The sequence below is a fragment of the Pseudogymnoascus destructans genome, assembly GCF_001641265.1.
Source record: "Pseudogymnoascus destructans isolate 20631-21 unplaced genomic scaffold scaffold_37, whole genome shotgun sequence".
NCBI lineage: Eukaryota > Fungi > Ascomycota > Leotiomycetes > Thelebolales > Thelebolaceae > Pseudogymnoascus > Pseudogymnoascus destructans.
In genome coordinates this window covers 19,705-41,858 of record NW_020167556.1, presented here as the reverse complement: position 1 = coordinate 41,858, position 22,154 = coordinate 19,705, and the positions used below count along the sequence as shown (strand labels likewise).

Below are 22,154 nucleotides of genomic sequence, written 5' to 3'. Positions count from 1 at the left end.
TAATTACCTTAAAAAGGTGTTAAAAGTAAAACCGTTCAACGACTAGAAAGTGAGTTATGCTAACAATAATCTTTCTAATAATGCCCAACTTTCTTAATATATAGTTATATAATTGCAATATTATTTTATATTGCTTAACCTTAGTTAATATTAATTTATTAATGAAATAGTCTTTACTTTAGTTTAGTTTCTTTAAAGTTTTTAGATTAAAGTAAAGCTTATTACCACTGTATTATGTTGGTATAAATAATTAAAAAACCATGAAAAAATAATAACCAAAAAACTGAAATATTGAAACCCCTTATATTTAACAAAAAATAAATTTTAAACATAAAATAATACCTTTAGATGTTATTTCTAACACTATAGGTCCTACTCGTGTTTTTCCTGCTGCGACTAAAGAATGATTTAATTCTGTGTATGCTTATAACCAAAGTTATATAAAAAATTTATCTATTGCAGATAAAACTTTAAGTCAGTTAGTTTAAAAGTTATTTTAATTTTTATTTTAATAATAAAACATTAAAAAGTAGTAAAATAGCTATAAGATTTAGAAGACTATCTCTAAATAAGATATTGATAAGTAAAGCAGAATTAAAACACACAAGTTCTAAAGTAACAGTAACCTTATATACATATAATGCAGAAAAAATTTATTTAACTTTAAAATGAAAAATTTAATAAAAGCTTATTTACCTCTATACTTAAAATCTTGATATAAATCCATCTTTAATAAATCTATTACATGATATAAATGTATATAAAAAAGAAGCTTCTCTTGTAGATTATTTAGAGGAGTTAAAGTCTAATTTAAAGTCAAATCTAGACTTAAAAGTAGACCCTTATATGGTATCATATTTAGATATTATAAATGAAATGATAATTTTAAGTAAAAATGATAAAATAGCTCATAAAAAATTGACCAATTATATACAGAGTCCTTAAGAAAAAATTTTTTAAGTAAAGAAATTAAAGAGATTGCTACATGTAAACTTTTACTTAACTTAAATAAATCTAAATTTGAGGATGAGTTTATATTAAAATTAAAAGGAATAATAGGTAAACTTTACAGTAAGAAGTAGAATTTAATATAGTAAATTTAAAAACTTTGTATTTCAATAGTGACATTTTACAGAAGTAATATCTACAAAATTGAAAAATAGAAAAAATAATCTATTAAATGTCTTAAAATCTTCCTTATATTTAGTTAAATTACCTAGAGTTAATAAGATAAAAGAAAATAGTGTAAAAGTAGATAACTTTTGCCTAGATCACCTTAAAAATTTACATATTAATTCTAATATAAATAAATATAACACAGATAAGGATACGTTAGATCAATTATTACTAGATATATTACCTTCTTCAACGTTTATGTCAGGTGATAAAGATAAAACACCTTTAACAGCTTATAATGAAAATTATATTAACACTTATAATCCGTTAGATATTGTATTTGATTCTTTGAAAAATAAGGATATGTCGGGTGTAAGATTAGAAGCTAAAGGTAGATTAAGTAAACGTTCTACTGCCTCTAGATCTGTATTTAAGGTAAAATGAAAAGGTAGCATTAAAAATTTGGATTCTTCTTATAGAAAATTATCATCAGTAATGTTAAGAGGTCATGCTAAATCTAATGTGCAATATACTGTAGTAAATACAAAAACACGTAGTGGAGCTTTTGGTCTTAAAGGTTGAATAAGCAGTAAATAATTACTAAATAGTATTATTATCCTTTTAAATTATTCTTCATAATTCTCGCGTTGCATTTACTATATAAAAAGAAATGAAGAAATAGTCTGAACCATCTTGTGAAAGATGGAAATAAAGGATAAATAACCTTTATGATAACAAATTTTGAACAGGCTAATTGCGCCAGGAAGTACAAATTGAGTGCGCAGTTTGGCACCTCGATGTCGGCTTAACTTATCCACATGAATGCAGTAATCATGAAGGGTTCGACTGTTCGTCGATTAATAAGTTACACGAGCTGGGTTAAATACGTCGTGAGACAGTATGGTTTCTATCTTCTAGAGGAAATTAGAATAAAATAAGGATAGCCCCCTCGTACGAAAGGAGCTGGGTATATTAACCTATGGTTTACCTGTTGTTTATGTGCCCAATATTAATAAAAGTATAATTAAGTTTATACAGGGATGTTACTTTCACTTAAGTAAATATATAGCATAGGCACGGCAGGAACGCTACGTTAGTTAAAGATAAGTGCTGAATGCATCTAGGCGCGAAACTTACTTTAAGATATTCTTAAATATAGGTAGTTTAACACTACGATTTCCATATTTTATTAAATATGTGATTAATAGGCTTTAGCTGAAAGAATTTAAATGTTTTTAGGCATAAAGTACTAATTTTATAAATAACTGATTATTATATATATCTTACATTATATTATCTCTATTGTTTTTTTTTTAAGATATAAAAAAAAATCCTAAAATTTTTATAAGGCCAATTAATAAGCCTGGTTAGCATAAAAGTAATGTAGCTGTTTTGTAACCAGCTGAAGCAAGTGCGATACTTGCACTGGGCTTGGTTTAACAAAAAAAAAGTTTTTTTAGTATTTCTATTAACATATATACCTTATACCGATAATAGGTAATGAGTATAAAATGTATATACTTTCGGTTTTTATGTATTAAATTGATTATTTAAGTCATAAAAGGCCTTATAGTCGAGGGGTTAAGACTTGATACTTTCACTGTCATATTCGAGGGTTCGAGTCCCTCTAAGGTCAATGAATAATATCATTTTTATTTAATATTATGCAAATGTTACAATCTTATATTATAAATGTTATAGTGCATAAGATATATATATATTAGTAGATGTATACATGGTATATATGGTTTAGACCGGTATTTAAAGGTTATAGCTTAATTGGTAAAGCAAGCTGCTCATGACGGTTTAGATGAGTGTTCAAGTCACTTTGGCCTTAATATTATATAGTCCGAGTGCTGGAATTGGTAGACAGGGTAAACTTAAGCTTTACTGATATAATATCGTGAACGTTCAAGTCGTTTTTCGGATAGTATTTAACTAAATATATTATTTGGTTTATATAATATTTATATATAATATATTTAGAGGTTTATATTTTAAACTATCTATATAGGGGACATAGTTTAATTGGTAAAACTGCGACTTTGCAAGTCGTTATCTCAGGTTCGAATCCTGATGTCTCCATAATTAAATCTAAATTTTAGCTCGAGAAGCTCAATTGGTAGGGCGAGGTCTTGAAGCGATCTAGGTTGTAAGTTCAACTCTTATCTCGAGCATATTTCCTATATAGGTGTATTTAAATTAACAAAGGTAGTGATGGAATTGGTAGACATGAATAGCTTAGGACTATTTGATTTTCTTATCTTACCCGTTCAAGTCGGGTTTACCTTATAAACTATGTATAGTATATATATTTGGAGTAAAATAAAGCATAGATATATAAGTATACTCCAAATTTATATATCTATGCTGTAGACTAATAGGCAAGTCATAGGTTTTTGATGCTTATTATTGGGTGTTCGAATCACTTCAGCATAATAAAACCTAAAAGATAAAGGTGGGTATAGTTCAATCGGTAGAACGACTGTATGTGGCACAGTATGTTCCCTGTTCAAGTCAGGGTACTGACCCTTTAAATTAAAAAAAGATAAGATATAAGTCAGCCAGGATAGTTTAATTGGTTAGAACATTAATTTCATGCATTAATAATGAGAATTCAAATTTCTCTCCCGGCTCATGTTAATTCTTTCACTTATTTCATTATTAATGTCGAATGCCGTTTCATTGAGACGAGACAAATCTATTCTATATAGCAGAATAACTATAATAATTTTATTATTATCTAGTTATCTTACTTTAGATAGTTTATATTTAACAAACTTAGATACGGGGATAGGTTTATACGGGGGTTTATTTAGTGCTACAAGCATAACTCATACATTTCAGTTATTTATCTTTTTAGTTAGTGCTGCTATATTACAATTAACAAGTTTTTATCCTAGAAAAGTCTTTTTTAAAACTCTTCTAAGTTATTATCTTATAATACAATTAACTTTAAATCTAAAATTTTAAATAAAATGGGAGAACAATTTAAAATAATTGAATACCCTTTAATTATATTGTTTATTATAACAGGTGCTGTTTTTTAGTTTCAACAAGTGATTTAGTGTCTATTTTTTTAAGTATAGAGTTACAAAGTTATGGGTTATATTTATTAAGTACTATATATAGAAATTCTGAACAAGCAACTAGTGGAGGTCTTACTTATTTTTTATTAGGTGGATTAGCTTCTTGTTTTATATTATTAGGTTCGGCCCTTTTATATGCTAACTCTGGTACTACTAGTCTTGATGGTATATATGTTATTGCTAGTATAAGCGATTTAGGTTGTGATATAAGCAATAATACTCAATCTTGATATAAACCTGATTATATAAATATGTCTTTACTTATATTATGTGTAGGATTTTTATTTAAAATAAGTGCTGCACCTTTTCATTTTTGATCACCTGATGTTTATGATGCTGTGCCTACTGTAGTTACTACATTTATTGCTATAATAGCAAAAATATCTATATTTATATTCTTTTTAGAATTAGTGCACTATACTAGTAATTCCTTATTTATAAATAATTTTAGCTGAACTACTAGCTTATTAGTCAGTTCTTTACTATCATTAATAATAGGTTCAGTATTAGGTTTAACACAATTTAGAATAAAAAGATTGTTTGCCTATAGTACTATAAGTCATGTAGGATTTATATTATTAGCTTTAAGTATTAACAGCATAGAGTCAATTCAAGCTTTCATTTTTTATTTAATGCAATACTCTTTAAGTAATTTAAATGCATTCATGTTGTTATTAGCAATAGGATATTCATTGTATTGCTATAGTAATGAGAATAAAAAATATAGTTTTTTATTAGATAAGAATAACTCACCTATACAATTAATTAGTCAAATGAAAGGTTTCTTTTATATAAATCCTATGTTAGCTTTAAGTTTAGCTATTACTTTATTTTCTTTTGCAGGTATACCTCCTCTTATAGGATTTTTTGCAAAACAGATGGTATTAAGCGCAGCTTTAGATAGTGGATATGTTTTCATAACACTTGTTGCAATATTAACTAGTGTAATAAGTGCAGTATATTATCTAAACATTGTAAAAGAGATTTTCTTCGATAAACCTGAATATAAAGTAAATCCTTATATTTCAGATGTTGACATGTATGCGACTATAACCAAAAAGAATGGAATAGTTCAAAAATTAAGCTTTAAATATGATAGCATAATACTATCAAGCCATTTAACTATAACAATAAGTATTTTAACTTTAATAATCTTATTATTTATTTTTATGCCTCAAGAATCATTAAGTATGTCAAATATATTAGCTTTAATATTATTTAACTCATAATGTCTAGTATTACTTTTTTTTTTGTATTTATACCATTATTAGCTATCATTTTATTAGCTGTAAATTTAATATTCGCTCCTCATAATCCTTACGATGAAAAGGATAGTGCATTTGAATGTGGTTTTCATTCTTTTTTAGGACAAAATAGAACACAATTTAGTATTTCTTTTTTTATATTTGCCCTTTTGTTTTTATTATTTGATTTAGAAATACTTTTAGTTTATCCTTATGTAGTTAGTGCATATGCTAACGGTGTATATGGTTTAACTATAATGCTTGTATTCTTTTTAGCCTTAACGCTAGGTTTTGCGTTCGAATTAGGTAAAAATGCCTTAAAAATAGAAAGTAGACAAACTTACACTTTACATAGTAATTACATTAAAATTAATAAAATAGTAGGTAAGCCTGCAAAAGTTTAAATTTGTTTTTTTTTGTATTAGATATATTCGGGTAGGGTATATTTCATCTTTTCTGTCTGCTTTATTTAATTTTGTCTAGTATATGTTATTATCTCTTTTATTAGTAATACCTTTAATAGGTATATTTATAATATCCACTTGCATGTCTTATGATACCTCTGCCTTAAATAATAAACGTATAAAAACAACAGGTTTAATAACATCCATTGTTAATTTATTATGTTCATTCTTAATATTCATACTTTTTGATTTTAGTGTTAATCAATTTCAATTTGTACAAGAGTATCATGAAGTTAGTTCATATGATTTTTATTTAGGTGTTGATGGGCTATCTATATATTTTGTGCTATTGACTACTATTATAGTACCTATAGCACTACTTTCTAACTGGAAATCTATAAAAGAAAATATAAGATCTTATGTTATTATTATATTACTATTAGAAAGCTTATTATTAGCTGTATTTTTAGTATTAGATATATTATTATTTTATGTGTTTTTTGAAAGTATATTGCCCCCTTTATTTTTATTAATTGGTTTATTTGGATCAAGTAATAAAGTAAGAGCAAGTTTTTATTTATTTTTATATACATTATTTGGGTCATTATTCTTATTATTATCGATACTTACGATGTCATCTATAATGGGAACAACAGATTTTGATGCTTTATATAAAACTAATTTTAATTACTCTACACAATTATTCTTATTTTATGGTATATTTATAGCATTTGCTATTAAAACTCCTACTATTTTTTTAAACACATGGTTATTAAAAGCTCACGTTGAATCACCTTTAGGTGGTAGTATCCTATTAGCAGGTATTGTGTTAAAATTAAGTTTATATGGTATATTTAGACTTATATTACCTTTATTACCTAAAGCTTCTTTAGATTATACATATATAGTATATCTTATAGGGTAATCACTATAATATATGCTAGTTTTAGTACGTTAAGAACAATAGATATTAAAGAACTAATTGCTTATAGTTCTGTTTCACATGCTGCAGTATATTTAATAGGTGTGTTTAGTAATACAATACAAGGTATAGAAGGAGGTATAGTTTTAGGTTTAGCTCATGGTTTTGTATCTAGTGGTTTATTTATATGTGTAGGTGGTGTATTATATGACAGATCTGGGACAAGATTGATACCATTTTATAGAGGTATAGCTCAAATTATGCCTATATTTTCTATATTATTCTTTATATTATGTTTAGCTAATTGTGGTGTTCCTCTTACTTTAAATTTTGTTGGGGAATTTATGTCTTTATATGGTGTATTTGAAAAATTACCATTATTAGGTGTAATGGCTAGTTCTTCTGTTGTCTTTTCAGCTGCTTACACTATTTTTATGTTTAATAGAATAGCTTTTGGAGGAGCCTTCTTTTTAACTTTAAAAAACCAATATAGTTTAGTAGATTTAAATGTACGAGAATTTTTCATGCTATTTAGTCTAGTTCTTCTTACAGTAGTCTTAGGTATATATCCTGCTCCAATTTTAGACGGATTACATTATTCAGTGTCAACATTAATATATAGCTTTTTTCGCCCCTAATATGTTATTTTTATTTTTTTATATATTACTTTTAATATGGATTATTACAATAATTTACATTTGCAAATCTAGTTTTTTATTAATGATACAAAGAATTCAGATGTTTTATTTTTGTAGAATCGCTATGCTACCAACTAAGACTATATACATAATAGTATGGTTAATTATAACATTAATTAACAACATATGGGGTAATTTTGATATAGTAGATTACTTAGGAATTGAAACACGTGAATTAAAACAAACATTTTTAGACTGTGTCTTTTCAGTAAGATCAACAGACAACGAATCTGTGGGTAGTAATACTGATAGTAATAGTGATACTGATAGTAGTACTGAGAATAACAGAAGAGCAGCGGAAGAGGAAAAGGAAGAGAGAGAGGAAGAGAAACAAGTCTCGGAAGACGATAGTGACTATGTGTATTCTGAATCTGATTCTGAACCTGATACTAGTACTGAGAGTGAGAAAGAAAGTACGAGAAGGGAACTAGAGAAGGAAGTCTTAGCGTGAAACGCTCAGCTTGCGTCTATTGTTCGTGAGACTTATGAGGATGAAGAAGTAGATGTTTACGATAAAGCCCTTGCTAAAAGTAAGGCTGCTCTTTGTAAGGATTATTCTGAAATATTTGATCATATAGAGGCAACTGAGGATGATCCAAGTAAACGTAGTAAATACTTGAATTATGATGCTAGATTACTTAAGAAGGAATTGGATGATTTGCCTGATGTAGTGACGGATCTTCTTATAGATTTAGAAACTGGAAATGCACAGTCTGCAAAAGGTCCTATCGGTCCTCCTGGTACTCCTGCTACAGAAGATGTTCCAAGAAATATTACTCGTTCTCTGGATAGTATTACTGCTAAGCTAGAGAATATTGCTGCAACAAGGTCTGCTGCTCCTGTAGATGATATTGCTGCACCTGCAGAAGAGTCTCCTGCAGAAGAGTCTGCTGCTTCTGCAGAAGAGTCTGCTGCTCCTAGCGATGTTCTTTCAAGAGGGAATTGAAGACCATGGACTCCACCTATAAATGAAAGTCCTATAGGTGATACTGCTGCTCCTTCTGTAGATGATCTTGTAAGTAACAAGAGAAAATTTGATTCGGACTCGTCAGATTCTTCTCCAGACAAAGGTAACAAAATAGTCAAGACTGGTTCAGAATCTGAACCCAAGGGTGACGCTTCTTAATTTTTATATTTACTTTTTTTTTTCTTTTTATTTAATTCTAATCTGTTTTTCCTTTTATATACCTATTACTTTTACTATTAATACTTATACAATATTATATTATGGATACAAGCAAAAAAAGATAATAAGAACAAATGATTTATTATATTAAAAATAGCTTTTTTAATTATTGTGACGCACCTAGTCCTTGAGGTTTATACTTCCAAGATACTGCTACTCCACAAATGGAAGGATTAGTAGAATTACATGATAATATTATGTTTTATTTAGTTATAGTATTATTCGCTGTAGGGTGAATAATGTTGTCTGTAATTAGAACTTATATTCATGAAAAATCCCCTATATCACACAAATACCTAAATCATGGTACATTAATAGAATTAATATGAACTATTACTCCTGCTTTAATACTGATACTTATAGCTTTCCCTTCTTTTAAATTATTATATTTAATGGATGAAGTAAGTGATCCAGCTATGTCTGTATTAGCAGAAGGTCACCAATGATACTGAAGTTACCAGTACCCTGATTTTTTAACAGATGACGGGGACTTTATAGAATTCGATTCATATTTAGTACCAGAATCTGACTTAGCTGAAGGAGGTTTAAGAATGTTAGAAGTGGATAATAGAGTTATACTTCCAGAATTAACACATGTTAGATTTATTGTTACAGCTGCTGATGTTATACATTCTTTTGCTTGCCCGGCTTTAGGTATTAAATGTGATGCATATCCAGGTAGATTAAATCAAGTATCTGTACTTATAAATAGAGAAGGTACATTCTACGGACAATGTTCAGAAATATGTGGAATTTTACATAGCTCTATGCCTATAGTTATAGAATCAGTTAGCATAGAAAAATTCTTATCTTGATTAGAAGATCAATAATTATTAATACATATAAATATTAATTATCTTTTGCTAATCTTATATTAGTAATTGATAAAAGTTAATAAAGGTTAATTTATTATATTATATGGCTATCTTTTGATAAATACACATATTATTTATATAGTATGTGTATAAGCGGCTATAAGTTAATGGTAAACCCGACGTCTTCCAAACGTTTTATGTCGATTCGACTTCGGCTAGCCGCAAAATAAACCAGAGATTACACTGGTTATAATCTGTTTTTAAATAATATACCTTCCTATTTCTTATGATAAAGTGTATCAAATCAAAGAATAGAGTCTTAGATTTCTAATCTGTCTATTTTACGATCGGTTACTTCCCATTTTACTTCTTATAATGAAAGTATAATTAATTACAATAATATTGTTACTAAAAACAACAATAGTATATTAAAATCTAGCATATCACTTTGAACAGAGAGATGATTTTTATCATCTAATGCTAAAGATATTGGAACATTATATTTAATATTCGCTTTATTTTCAGGATTATTAGGTACAGCTTTTTCAGTCTTAATTAGATTAGAATTAAGTGGACCTGGTGTTCAATATATAGCAGATAATCAATTATATAACAGTATAATAACAGCACACGCCATCCTTATGATTTTCTTCATGGTCAAAAATAATGCAAATATGTTAAATGAAAAATTAAATCTATCCCCAATCTTGCTTTATCATAGATACAGCACGATCAAGATTGCTGAAGATTATGATATAAAAGTGGGTAACGATAATAACAATAAAGATAATAAAGATTTCAAATCTAAAAATAAATATGTTAAAATATTAGTAGAAGACCCTTATAATAACAGAGATATAATCCTTAAAGTAACTAAAAAACAAAAAGGTGTTTATGTATGGGAAACTCTAGATCTAAAAAATATTTATGTAGGTCATTCTATTAACTTGTACAACCGTATAAGTTCTTATTTTATGCCTTCAATACTTAAAACTAAAGCGGGGAGAGTTCTCAGATACTTAAACAAACACGGTTTTAGTAATATAAGATTGACTATATATATTTTGGACGTTGAATCTACTTTAGATCAAGTAGTAGCCTTAGAACAAGAATTTATTGATACTTTGAACCCTAATCTTAACGTAGATTTAGTTGCTGCTAGTCCTGGTTATCATGAACCAGTGTCTGAGGAGATACGTAATAAACTACGTAAAGAGAGAGGTACTCCTATCTACATATATGATTCAAAAACCCTAAATCTATTATATATATTTGAGTCAAAACAACATATGTATAGTTCAATAAATATTCATCATAAAACTTTAAATGATTGTTTAGACTTAGGTACTTTATATCTAGATCACTTCTTTTTATCAGGTGATTTACTTGAAATTGAATATATTAACCAACTAACTTTAGAGGAAATAAAAACTTTAGTTGTAAATAAACGGGATTTATATAAAATTAAACATCCAGCAGCTAAAGCTATACTTGCAGAGTTTAAATACGATGCAAGTAAAAACTTAGAGTTTTATTCGTTAAATAGTTTGGCCAATCATCTTAAAGGCGATCGTCAAGTGATTAGAGATTACTTAAAAGGAATTAAGTCTGGTTATTATAGAGGTAAATGAAGATTTACTTATCAAAATTTGGACATTTAACATAAAAATTTATAGTATTCTATAAAAAAAAAGGCATGGCCGGGTAAGGCAGAAATGCTTTACTTTCTTTTCGCTATATGCTGGAATACCTTTAGAGCTCTTAGAACTAGTAATACAGACTTTCTTTTTTGAAAAGCGGTATAATACAGTTACATTTTAAGAGATTAGGCAATCAGCAGGAAACCAAATCTAGAGGGGCTTTTTAAGCATTAAACACCTTTAAGTAGTAGGATCCTCAGAGACTACACGCGAAATACCTTATTAAATATTATATTTAAAGGTAAAGATATAGTCCGGCCGTTAATGAAAATTAGCGGGTTAAAATCGTATGCCAGCTATGATAGGAGGATTTGGTAATTTTTTATTGCCACTTTTAGTAGGGGGTCCTGATATGGCATTCCCTAGATTAAATAATATAAGTTTCTGATTATTACCACCTAGTTTAATATTATTCCTTTTTGCTAGCGGTATAGAAAACGGAGCAGGTACAGGTTGAACACTGTATCCACCATTAAGTGGTATACAAAGTCACAGTGGACCTAGTGTTGATTTAGCTATATTTGCTTTACACTTATCTGGTATAAGTAGTTTATTAGGTGCAATTAACTTTATAACTACTATATTAAATATGAGAAGTCCAGGTATAAGATTACATAAATTAGCTTTATTTGGATGAGCTGTAGTTGTTACAGCTGTATTATTATTATTATCATTACCTGTTCTTGCCGGTGCAATTACAATGGTTTTAACTGATAGAAATTTTAATACATCATTTTTTGAAGCTGCTGGTGGTGGTGATCCTATACTATACCAACATCTTTTCTGATTCTTCGGTCACCCTGAAGTTTATATATTAATTATACCTGGTTTTGGTGTTGTTAGTACTACTATATCTGCTAGCTCTAACAAGAGTGTATTTGGGTATTTAGGTATGGTATATGCGATGATGTCTATTGGAGTTTTAGGTTTTGTTGTTTGAAGTCACCACATGTATACTGTAGGATTAGACGTTGATACTAGAGCCTACTTTACAGCTGCTACATTAATTATTGCTGTTCCAACTGGTATTAAAATATTTAGTTGATTAGCTACATGTTACGGAGGATCTTTACAATTAACACCTTCAATGTTATTTGCTTTAGGTTTCGTATTTATGTTTACAATAGGTGGATTAAGTGGAGTTGTTTTAGCTAATGCTTCTCTTGATATCGCTTTCCATGACACTTACTATGTTGTAGCTCATTTCCATTATGTTTTAAGTATGGGTGCTGTATTTGCATTATTTAGTGCTTGATACTTCTGAATACCTAAAATACTAGGATTAGATTACAGCCAATTTTTAGGTAAAGTACACTTCTGAATTATGTTTATTGGTGTTAATGTTACATTCTTCCCTCAACATTTCTTAGGTTTACAAGGTATGCCTAGAAGAATTGGTGATTACCCTGATGCTTTCGCAGGTTGAAATTTAATAAGTAGTTTTGGGTCTATAATAAGTGTAGTAGCTACTTGACTTTTCTTATACATTATATATATACAATTAGTTGAAGGAAAAGCTACAAGCAGATATCCTTGATTAACACCTCAATTCTATAGCGATTCTTTACAAACATTATTAAATAGAAGTTATAATAGTTTAGAGTGAGCATTAACTAGCCCACCTAAACCTCATGCATTTGTGTCATTACCTTTACAAAGTAAAATATCTAATCCTATACATAGATACTATTCAGGTATCTCTTCAGGTATTTGCTTTCAGATGGTTAGTTATAATTTGTTTAACTAAGCTAATTAATATTTATATGTTAAATATTCTTAATTTAATATTACGTGTATTTAATTCAATATTATCTAATCTAAAAGATATATGGGAAAGTTTACTAAAAGAATGTAATGATATGTATTTTTCCTTATCTAATGCGAACTATTCTACTCTTATTATTATTTTAGGTTTAACTATATCCCTTTTAGTTACTATGCGATTTATATACAAGTCAATAGGAAAACCAAGCATAATTATTCAAAAATTAACTATAAAAGAAATATTAATTTTAAAATTAAAAAATATAGCTAATAATCCTTTAACTACTGGGTTAATATTTATCTTTATGTTTTTATTAACAACGACCATAAGATTTACCACATGTTCTACATTGGGTATAGAGTATAAGGATTTTTTTATTATGCTTTTTTGGCATTCTCTCTTTGATTACCTATTACATATATATGTGGTGTATTAAACAGTATTATAATAAAATACAATCCTTTTAGTTTTAATGTAGATTTTTCTTCAAGTTTTGCGAAAAAGAATATTACATACAAAAAGCTATAAGATGAATTATTGTATTTCTTTGTTTGTACTTTATAAGATTAATTTTTATAGATAATAGGGAAATATTATTACCTATTTTTTTTTCTGTAAATTATTGTTCTTCCAATAAAAATTCTATGTACTTTGAACCTGAAGATGACCCTAGGTCAAATAACCCAAAAAGGAGAAAAAAGCTACAGGTAGTTATAGCTCCATATGAAGGTAGAAGCGGAGGCACTACTATAGAGTCAAGTTTAGGTATAAGTAATAATACACAAGTACCAGAAGCTTCAACTTCTTCAGCTTTAATTTCTTCAACTTCTTCAACTTTTGGTACACAAGTACCAGAAGCTTCAACTTCTTCAGCTTTAACTATAGCTCCTGCTATAAATTGACTTTCAATTTTAACGTCAGCTAAAAATGAACGTAGAGAAGCCTTAGCGAAGGAGATTTTAGATAGAAGTAGTAATTTACCTGATAGTAGGGCTAATAATAGAGATAAATGTCTAGTTATACATGAAAATAGCAGTTTGTTAATACCCCAAAAATATGCAGAATCTGCAATTTTAGTAGAGCCGTCAGTATGACCGATTAAACTTAAAGATAGACCTGCATATATAATATTGGATAAATTAGGTATTAATTTTAAGGACCCTAATAAAGATTACGATGTTGTTCCTTCTTCTTTTTTGAATTATAAAGAAGGTCTTTTATCTGAAATGTCAAAAATTTTAAAAAAAGTGGGAAATTATGATTATAAAGATATACGGGCTATTAATTTAAATATACTCAGAGAAGTTTTAGTTGTTTATCAACAAGAAACGTTGCGTGCTAATAGATTAACTAAAGGGGGTAGTATTTCTGTTAATACTATAGCATCCGGGGGAAAATATTTTCAGGGTTGTATGGGATTATATTATAAAGAAGAACATCTATATAAAAAGTCTGATTTATATATAATTCCACACGTTAAACCTCCAATTATAGAGGATTATTTTTCTTTAAGATATCATCTTGGTATGCTAGAAGCTTTACTTGAAATATCGGTAGATTTTGGTAGAAGATATAGACGACCAGATGATCCTAGAAATTGAACACATAATCATCTTACTATGGTAAGAAATCATACTAAAACTGTATTTGATTATGTAGAAGAAGAAATAAGGAAAGCATATAAAAAGCCTATTATAATATTTAGAATAGAGGATATCAAGAATAATAAAAAATGACTAAATTAAAATTTAATTTAAGTTTATTTTGATTAATCTAACAAGCTTCTTGATGTATCATATATTGACACTTTAACCGGGTATCTATATCTTTCAGTTTAAAAGCATTGTTTTATAACTAACATTAACGGCGTTAGGGTTGTTAAAATATATATCCCAATTTATTAATGAAATAGCCAAATTTAAAGCATTGAATGGGTCTTATAAACATTAAAATTATTTTTAATGGTTATTTTGCATCAATGTTTTCCACGTAAACCTTTTACAAAAAGTTCTGATGTGAGTAAGTCTTTACTTATCTATACATCTATCAAATTTCAAATAAGTATCCAATGGAAGAAGAATTATATGCAATAGTTACAGAGATTAACAGGTTACTTCCTCAAATGGAAGTCTTCATCACTCAGTTTAAAGCAATTGTTCTAGATACTGGTATTAACGTAGTATCAGATGCTCAAGGTAACATGTCTATCGATGTACCTTCAAGTATGACAGATTCATACGCTAATAAAATTAGTGCTAGAGTAGGAGTCATAGACAGATTAATAACTCATAATGGATCTTCTATAAATGAATTGTTTAATAAGGGTTTAAATATAGAAAATTCTTTAAAAATTAAAGATCCTACATATAGTAGCCTATTGACTAGTGAAATAGCCAAATTTAAAGCATTGAATGGGTCTTATAAACATTAAAATTATTTTTAATGGTTATTTTGCATCAATGTTTTCCACGTAAACCTTTTACAAAAAGTTCTGATGTGAGTAAGTCTTTACTTATCTATACATCTATCAAATTCCATAAATACCATGCCACAGTTAGTTCCTTTTTATTTTATTAATCAAGTAACTTTTGCATTTGTTATATTAGTAACAATGATATATGTATTTTCTAAATATATATTACCAAGGTTTGTGCGTCTATTCTTAAGCCGTGTTTTTATAAGTAAATTATAAAATAATTCTATGATATAAAGGTTAACATAAGCATTAGCTTATGTTAAACCCTGAAAATTAAATTGTTTATGGGGTTATATTAGTATAATAATAGTCTCAAGTATTTCATCCTTAACTATATTAGTTACAATAAACTAAAAACAATAATTTAAATATAAATAATATATAATGAATTTAACCCTAGTACTCTTTTTAATCGGGATTTTAGGTTTCGTTTTAAATAGAAAAAATATAATATTAATGCTTATTTCTATAGAGATAATGCTTCTATCTATTACATTTTTAATATTGGTAAGTTCACTTAGCTTTGATGATATATTAGGCCAAACTTATGCTATATATATAATAGCAATAGCGGGTGCAGAATCTGCGATAGGTTTGGGTATACTAGTAGCTTTTTACAGATTAAGAGGAAGTATAGCTATAGAGTATAAATAATGTATTTAGCAATAATAACTTTACCTTTGTTAGGGTCAATAGTTGCGGGGCTTTTTGGTAGAAAAGTTGGAGTTAGTGGGGCGCAGTTAATAACATCTTTATGTGTAATTTTAACAACATTATTAGCAACAGTTGCCTTTTTTGAAGTAGGATTAAATAACATACCTGTATCTATAAATCTTTTCAGATGAATAGATAGTGAATCACTAAATGTGTTATGAGGTTTTCAGTTTGATAGTTTAACTGTGTCTATGTTAATACCTGTTTTAATTGTTTCTTCTTTAGTGCACGTATACTCTATAGGGTACATGAGCCATGACCCACACAATCAAAGATTTTTTAGCTATCTTAGTTTATTTACATTTATGATGGTAATACTAGTTACAGCTAATAATTTTTTATTAATGTTTGTAGGGTGAGAGGGTGTAGGTATTTGCTCATATCTGTTAGTTAGTTTCTGGTTTACTAGAATAGCAGCAAATCAAAGCTCTATCTCTGCTTTATTAACTAATAGAGTTGGGGATGCCTTTTTTATGATAGGTATGTTTGCTATATTATGATCTTTTGGTAATATAGATTATAGCACTGTTTTCTCATTAGCTCCTTTTGTTAATGAAAATATTGTTACAATTATAGGAGTATGTTTATTAATAGGAGCTATGGCTAAAAGTTCTCAAATAGGGTTACATGTGTGATTACCTATGGCTATGGAAGGGCCTACACCAGTTAGTGCTTTAATACACGCTGCTACAATGGTTACAGCTGGTGTATATTTACTTATGCGTACAAGTCCTTTAATAGAATATAGTTCAACTGTTTTAATTTTATGTTTATGATTAGGTGCAATAACTACTGTTTTTAGTAGTCTTATTGGGCTATTCCAACAAGATATTAAAAAAGTTATTGCATACAGTACTATGAGTCAATTAGGTATGATGGTTATTGCAGTAGGTTTATCTTCATACAATCTTGCTTTATTTCATTTAGTTAATCATGCTTTCTATAAAGCACTGTTATTTTTAGGTGCGGGAGCTGTAATTCACGCTGTATCTGATAACCAGGATTTTAGAAAATACGGAGGATTAAGAGCATTCTTGCCTTTAACTTATTCTGTTATGCTGATAGCTAGTCTTAGTTTAGTTGCATTCCCTTTTATGACAGGGTTTTATAGTAAAGATTTTATTTTAGAATCTGCATATGGGCAATTCTATTTTAGTAGTACAGTTGTTTACTTTATTGCTACTATAGGGGCAATGTTTACTACTTTATACTCGGTTAAAGTTTTATATTTAACTTTCTTAACTAACCCGAATGGGCCTTTAACTAGTTATAAACACGCACATGAAGGAGATATCTTTATGAGTCTACCTTTAATTATATTAGCCATATTTTCTATATTCTTTGGTTATATAGCTAAAGACCTTTTTATAGGTTTAGGTTCAGGATTTTTTATGGATAATAGTTTATTTATACATCCTATGCATGAAACTATGCTAGACACAGAATTTGCTGTACCTGTTTTATTTAAATTATTACCTCTAATATTTACTATTTCTCTTAGTTTTTTAGCTATTATTTTATCTGAATTTTTACCATTAAGTTTAATTAATTTTAAATTAACTAGACTAGGTTATAATATTTTTAGCTTCTTTAACCAACGTTTTTTAATTGAACTTTTATATAATAAATATATAACAGGGTTTGTATTAAAATTAGGAGGTCAAACTACAAAAGTTTTAGATAGAGGTAGTGTAGAACTATTGGGACCTTATGGTTTAGAAAAAGGATTAGTAAATTTAAGTAAAAAAATATCTAGTTTAGATACAGGTGTTATTACTAGTTATGCTTTATACATCTTAATAGGATTTATATTTTATATATTAATTCCCTATTTATCTATGTTTGATTCTAGTTTACTTATATTAATTCTCTTACCTTTATTTAGTACAATAAAAAGTTAATGTTTAATTTAATACATTTAACTTAAGGTTTTTATTATTAAGTATTATTAGAAAAAAGTTTTTAAAATTTTATTTTCTTAATAAAACTAATGCGAAGTGGTGTAATAATAACATTGCTGATTAACTATCAGCAGTTAAAAGTGTAAATCTTTTTTTCGCTCTCTTATTATAGGTCTTAATGTTAACTATACTTATAATAATTACCACATTATGTGTGGTGTTAATCAAGATGAAATATATCTACCCTATATATTATCTTTATATATAATTATTAAATATATAGTATCCATATAGTATATAATACTAATGGACACTGTTGTACTTTAAGTTATACACGTGTTGCAGATGGTTCTGCTTTTATTATTTATATGTATTAAGGAAGTTCGACTCTTCCACACTTTATATAGTTAAAATAATTTGTATAAGTTTTAGTTTCACAAATTAATTTAATTGTAAAAACTTTACATCCTTAAATATTATATTGTTTAAACTAAACCATTAGAGAATTAAAATAGGGTAAGACGGTACTTACCTAGTTATTTAACTTAGCTAGTCCTAGTTTTTAGTTAAGGACTAACATAAGAAGTTATCTATATTTCTAAAAATAAGTATTTAATGTTATCTGTATATAAAATGAGAATTTTTAAAAATCATCCTTTGTTAAAATTGGTTAATTCATATTTAATAGATTCACCACAACCTAGTAATATTAGCTATCTGTGAAACTTTGGTTCTCTATTAGCCGTTTGTTTAATAGTACAAATAGTAACAGGAGTTACATTAGCAATGCACTACAACCCTAGTGTATTAGAAGCTTTCAATTCAGTAGAACATATCATGCGTGATGTTAATAATGGTTGATTAATACGTTACTTACACAGTAATACAGCTTCAGCCTTCTTTTTTTTAGTGTATTTACACATAGGAAGAGGTTTATATTACGGGTCTTACAGAGCACCTAGAACATTAGTTTGAACATTAGGTGTAATTATTTTTGTGTTAATGATGGCTACAGGATTCTTAGGTTATGTTTTACCATACGGCCAAATGTCATTGTGAGGTGCGACTGTTATTACAAACCTTATGAGTGCGATTCCTTGAGTTGGACAAGATATAGTTGAATTTATTTGAGGTGGTTTTTCTGTTAATAACGCTACTTTAAATAGATTTTTGCTTTACATTTTGTTTTACCTTTTGTTTTAGCTGCATTAGCTCTAATGCACTTAATTGCTCTTCATGACAGTGCTGGATCTGGTAATCCATTAGGTGTTTCAGGTAATTTTGATAGATTAGCTTTTGCTCCTTATTTTTTATTTAAAGATTTAATAACTATATTTATCTTTATAATTGTATTAAGTGTATTTGTATTCTTTATGCCTAATGTTTTAGGAGATAGTGATAACTATGTTGTAGCAAATCCTATGCAAACTCCTCCTGCTATAGTTCCTGAATGATACTTATTACCTTTCTATGCTATATTAAGATCTATTCCTAATAAATTATTAGGTGTTATTGCTATGTTTGGTGCTATTTTTATATTATTAGCTATGCCTTACACAGATTTAAGTAGATCTAGAGGTATACAATTCAGACCTTTAAGTAAAATAGCTTTTTATATGTTTATAGCTAATTTCTTAATATTATTGGTATTAGGTGCTAAACATGTGGAATCTCCATTTATTGAATTTGGACAAATAAGTACTGTTATTTATTTTGCTCACTTTTTAATAATAGTACCTCTAGTTAGTTTATTAGAAAATACATTAGTGGAATTAAGTATAACTAAATCGCATAAGGCTTAGTTATACACACAAAAAAAAAAGTATGTACATATAAATAATTATAGATTTTTTTAATGTTATTTAAAAGACTAGCACTTATATCTTAAGAGTTACATGTGTATTAGTAATATATTATTTCAAACATTGTCATATTACAGGTTAAACTTTGATCTTAAAGATATATAAGTATGTAGAGATATTTTTATACGTTTTTACGTAGAGATATGTTGCAAATGGTTTTGCATTTGGATTGCAGATCTATAATAAGGGGTTCGATTCTTCCATATCTCTATAATTAAAAGCTAATTAAAATAAAAATATAATAAGTCGCAAAATTTTTATAAAAATATTTAGTCACTACAGGAATTATAGTATATACTAATTATTGGAGTAATATTAGGTGCATTTATCTTAGGTGTAGCTAGAAATCTTACAATTAGAGATCTACTTTTTCATATACTATTTTTGGTACCATCTTCTTTAAAGTTCGTGTTTTATTTGCTTTAATGGTATACTTATGCATATAAATTTTATATTGATAATGTTTGTATATGTATTTATAAATTATCTGAGCTTTTACTGTTAAGTTAAATAAATATTTATTTTTATTATTGTATTGTTATATTTGTTCTGGTAATAATATGGAATAGAATTTAATTTAAATCAAAATTTGATTTAAATTTAAATTTAAATTTATTTTTACTTTCTAATATATCTAAATAAATTTTATTGCATTATATTGTATTAGGTATTAATATGAATTATTAGTAATAAAAGTTTTTATAAAAAAAAAAAAAATGATATACTTACCCACCTTAATATCTATAGTAGAAGTGCTATTAGTTACTGTGCCTGTGTTATTAACTGTAGCTTATTTAACAGTAGCCGAAAGAAAAGGATTAGCTAGCATGCAAAGAAGATTAGGGCCGAATACAGTGGGTTACTATGGTTTATTACAAGCATTCGCGGATGCCTTAAAACTATTGTTAAAAGAATATGTATCACCTACACAAGCTAATTTTGTGTTATTTTTCCTTGGTCCAATTATAACTTTAATATTTGCACTGCTAGGTTATGCTGTAGTACCATATGGACCTGGTTTAGCTATAAGTGATCTTAATTTAGGTATATTATATATGTTAGCTGTTTCATCTTTAGCTACATATGGTATATTATTAGCAGGATGAAGTGCAAATAGTAAATATGCCTTTTTAGGTTCACTTAGAAGTACAGCTCAATTAATAAGTTATGAACTAATATTAAGTTCAGCTATTCTTTTAGTAATTATGTTAACAGGTAGTTTAAATCTTACAGTAAATGTAGAAGCTCAAAGAGCCGTTTGATTTATAATACCTTTGTTCCCCATATTATAATCTTCTTAATAGGATCTATAGCAGAAACTAATAGAGCCCCTTTTGATTTAGCTGAAGCTGAATCTGAACTAGTTAGTGGATTTATGACAGAGCACGCTGCAGTTATATTTGTATTTTTCTTTTTAGCCGAATACTCTAGTATTGTTCTAATTTGTGTTTTAACTAGTATATTGTTTTTAGGTGGATATTTATACGATATTTTACCTTTTTCTATATTTGGTTTATTCCAGTTTATAGATTTTGATTACTATGTAGAAGAAACTTTACATTATAAAGTGTTAGGTCCTGAATATTACTATAACCCTTTAACTGAAGGATTATATTATGGTCTAAGTTTAGGATTAAAAACTTGTATCATGACTTTTGTATTTATATGGGCTAGAGCTTCTTTCCCTAGAATACGTTTTGATCAATTAATGACATTTTGTTGAATAATTTTATTACCTATAGTTATTGCTTTTGTCGTTTTAGTTCCTTGTATATTATATAGCTTTGATATAATACCAAGTAATATTCCTTTACTTTAGTTTTTTTAATATAACTTTAAGTAAACCATACTCTTATTAGCTCAATGGTAGAGCAGGATACTTCTAATATCTAGATCTAAGTTCGAATCTTAGATAAGAATTAAGGTTTATAATTAGTTTATTTAAACTATGTTAAACTAGAAAAGGAATTTAAATCCTTATATACTTAAAGGGTATAATATAAATCCTTTTAAGTATGCGAAAAAAAAAGACAATAAAAATAAGGAGATAATAAAAATAATGACACATTCAAACATATTGAGAGAAATTGCTAGTCCCTTGATCAGTTTGAAATAAGAAACCTTCTAAGTATGGAAGCCCCTATATTGGGAGATATTAACATATCTATTACAAATATAGGATTATATTTATTAATATCTACTTTTATAATTTTAAGTGGTAGTGTTTTAGCTACTAATTATAATAAAATTATAAGTAATAGC

At 27.6% G+C, this 22,154-nt stretch overlaps 9 non-coding genes across 9 annotated transcripts; all 9 read left to right on the top strand.

Annotated features, from left to right (window-relative positions):
• Positions 1-2,477: 2,477 nt before the first annotated feature.
• Positions 2,478-2,549, top strand: VC83_09107 (the record flags this gene model as incomplete). Its single annotated transcript has 1 exon — positions 2,478-2,549. It is a non-coding gene; the product is annotated as a tRNA-Thr (tRNA).
• A 130-nt stretch (positions 2,550-2,679) lies between these two features.
• Positions 2,680-2,753, top strand: VC83_09106 (the record flags this gene model as incomplete). Its single annotated transcript has 1 exon — positions 2,680-2,753. It is a non-coding gene; the product is annotated as a tRNA-Glu (tRNA).
• A 127-nt stretch (positions 2,754-2,880) lies between these two features.
• Positions 2,881-2,954, top strand: VC83_09105 (the record flags this gene model as incomplete). The annotated part of the gene is made up of 1 exon: positions 2,881-2,954. It is a non-coding gene; the product is annotated as a tRNA-OTHER (tRNA).
• A 9-nt stretch (positions 2,955-2,963) lies between these two features.
• VC83_09104 lies at positions 2,964-3,047 on the top strand (the record flags this gene model as incomplete). The annotated part of the gene is made up of 1 exon: positions 2,964-3,047. It is a non-coding gene; the product is annotated as a tRNA-OTHER (tRNA).
• Positions 3,048-3,129: 82 nt separating this feature from the next.
• Positions 3,130-3,202, top strand: VC83_09103 (the record flags this gene model as incomplete). Its single annotated transcript has 1 exon — positions 3,130-3,202. It is a non-coding gene; the product is annotated as a tRNA-Ala (tRNA).
• Positions 3,203-3,220: 18 nt separating this feature from the next.
• VC83_09102 lies at positions 3,221-3,294 on the top strand (the record flags this gene model as incomplete). Its single annotated transcript has 1 exon — positions 3,221-3,294. It is a non-coding gene; the product is annotated as a tRNA-Phe (tRNA).
• A 188-nt stretch (positions 3,295-3,482) lies between these two features.
• On the top strand, positions 3,483-3,556 carry VC83_09101 (the record flags this gene model as incomplete). The annotated part of the gene is made up of 1 exon: positions 3,483-3,556. It is a non-coding gene; the product is annotated as a tRNA-OTHER (tRNA).
• Positions 3,557-3,574: 18 nt separating this feature from the next.
• On the top strand, positions 3,575-3,648 carry VC83_09100 (the record flags this gene model as incomplete). The annotated part of the gene is made up of 1 exon: positions 3,575-3,648. It is a non-coding gene; the product is annotated as a tRNA-His (tRNA).
• Positions 3,649-21,741: 18,093 nt separating this feature from the next.
• On the top strand, positions 21,742-21,813 carry VC83_09099 (the record flags this gene model as incomplete). The annotated part of the gene is made up of 1 exon: positions 21,742-21,813. It is a non-coding gene; the product is annotated as a tRNA-Arg (tRNA).
• Positions 21,814-22,154: the final 341 nt, after the last annotated feature.